Consider the following 2,656-nt stretch of genomic DNA (forward strand, 5'->3'; position numbering starts at 1 on the left):
TGTTGTTTTGATATATGTATACGTTGATGATCTTATGATAATAGACAATGCATCCAAGTTGATCGAAGAAATTAAAATTCAATTGTCACAGGTATTTGAGATGAAGGATCTTGGTGAATTGCATTATTGTTTAGGTCTTGAAGTTTGGAGGGAATCAGGTAAGACAATAATCACACAAAGAAAATATAGAAGGGGGAATCCTTGAAAGGTTCAATATGAGTGAATGCAAGGCAATATATACTCATTTACAACAAAATGTTAAATTGTACAGTGATGACGGAACTAAAGAGGTGAATGGAACCTTGTATCGTCAACTGGTGGGAATTCTGAACTACCTCACCATTACTAGGCTAGATATAGCATATTCTGTCAACATACTTAGTCTATTCATGGCTAAGCCTTGTGAAAACCACTAGAAAGCAGCAAATAAAGTCCTTCGATATCTAAAATGAACACTTAATTTTGGTATTAGGTATACTGATGAATTTGATGTTGAGTTGGAAAGTTATTTTAATTCTGATTGGGCTAGAAATCCAGACGATGGGAAATATACTACTGGATACTTGCTCAATATAGGTTCAGGAACAATATCATGGAGCAACAAGAAACAACCAATAGTTTATTTGTCAACCATTGAAGCTGAGTAAAAAGCATTAAGGAGTGCTACTTGCAAAGCAATATGGTTTAGAAGGATACTTGAAGATGTTGGAGAAACACAACGATCACCTACAATAATTAGATGTGACAGTCAAGGCACTATCAAATTTGCAAACAATCCTATATATCATGCAAGGTGAAAGCATATAGAAACACCAACATTTTGTAAAAGAAAAAGTGCAATAAAAAGAAATTGACTTAACATAAATGTGGCTGACATATTCACCAAGCCTCTTGAAAAGTCTAAATTTGAGATTTGTAGAAGTAAATTGTGTGTTGTAGAAAATCCTAATAATGTTGTAAGCCTAGATGAGACTTAGACCATCACATGAATTAACATATAGGTTATGATTAAGGGGAGGTGTTAGAATAATCACACCCATTCACATTTCAGCAAAGTACAAGCCATTAATAATGATGATTGTTCCCTAGTAGACCATAGAAAATTCATAATTAATAGTGAGAAGTAATTGATAGTCAACAAGTACATTGTTGAATCCTAAATTGTTGAATCTCTGACTCATTTTGTGTGTAAATTTCAATTCTTAAAATGCAATCTTCAATATTTTGTGTTGAGTGTTCACCTCTGATAAACTGCGAATAAATGCTTAACAACCCAATAACCCGCGGACCACATTTTGTGTATAAATTTCAATTCTGAGAATGCAATCTTCAATATTTTGTGTTGAGTGTTGACCTCTGATAAACTGCAAATAAATGCTTAATAACCCAATAACCCGCGGACCACGATTCACCGAGTCTGCCTCAACAATTACAAATGGTCAGATTACTAAATGCAAGGGCGTTAAGTTAATAAATCTCATACTTCCATTCTCTGGAAGCGAGGAAGAATATACTGGCATCAAATAATGTTAGGAGCAAACTCGGGGGCGCCTATCAGGCTGGTTCGATATTCATCTGATGCTACTCCAGAAGCCATATGGCACACTTATGGCTATTAGTAATTGGAAAGTTGATTCTCCGGAAGCCATATGGCACACTTATCACTATTAGTAATTGGAAAGTTGATTCTCCAGAAGCCATATGGCACACTTATGACTATTAGTAATTGGAAAAGTGATTCAATGCATATTCAAGTAAAGGGCCGATAAAATAGATTCCTGTTGTGTACCACTCCCAGTAATCTCTATGATATACTAATACGACTCTTTAATTGGCTACTGTAATTGTATTCCAACGCTGTAAATAAACGCTCATGAAAGTGTGTAATTTCAAAGAAACAGAACGAAGTGATGTTGACACGGTTCAGTAATCCGTTCGATTAGAAATTAGAATGAAATTGTTTCAGATCGCAGTTAAATATTATATGTTTAGCATTCTGACAAAAACTAGATATTTAGCTGAGGGAAAATGATGGCTCCACGACCGCCTTCATCTTTTAAGATAAAATTTTGAGTGACATAGACGCATGTCTTTAAATCTGTGCCAGCTCAAAGGAAATACAACTACGTTCGATTAGAAATTAGAATGAAATTGTTTTAGATCGCAGTTAAATATTATATGTTTAGCATTCTGACAAAAACTAGATATTTAGCTGAAGGAAAATGATGGCTCCACGACGGCCTTCATCTTTTAAGATAAAATTTTGAGTGACATAGACACACGTCTTTAAATCTGTGCCAGCTCAAAGGAAATAAAGCTACATTCTCAGCTTTCAGTATGTTTTTAACTTACACACGATTCAATGTTTCTTCTTCATAGATGTGTTGGAATGTAATTTCAACTGCAGCAACAGTTGAAAATAAATCGCACTCTCACCTGTAAACAATCCCAGCAGTCCATCTGTCTTTATTCCAACGGGTATTATTTGTTTCGGCTTATTCACGCCACCGCCATAAGTGTCTTTTCGCCCTTTACCTGTTTGTATTCCCAAAGGAGGAGGAAGATCAGATCTGGGCTCTGCGCCATAACTGCTCACCAAACAGCATTAAAGAAGAAGCATGGCCGAGAAGGAAAGTACCAGCCTCGAGCCAGCCGC

The sequence above is a fragment of the Pinus tabuliformis genome, chromosome 4_2, assembly GCF_031772625.1.
Source record: "Pinus tabuliformis cultivar Carrire ecotype Pingquan chromosome 4_2, CPIR1, whole genome shotgun sequence".
NCBI classification, from domain to species: domain Eukaryota; kingdom Viridiplantae; phylum Streptophyta; class Pinopsida; order Pinales; family Pinaceae; genus Pinus; species Pinus tabuliformis.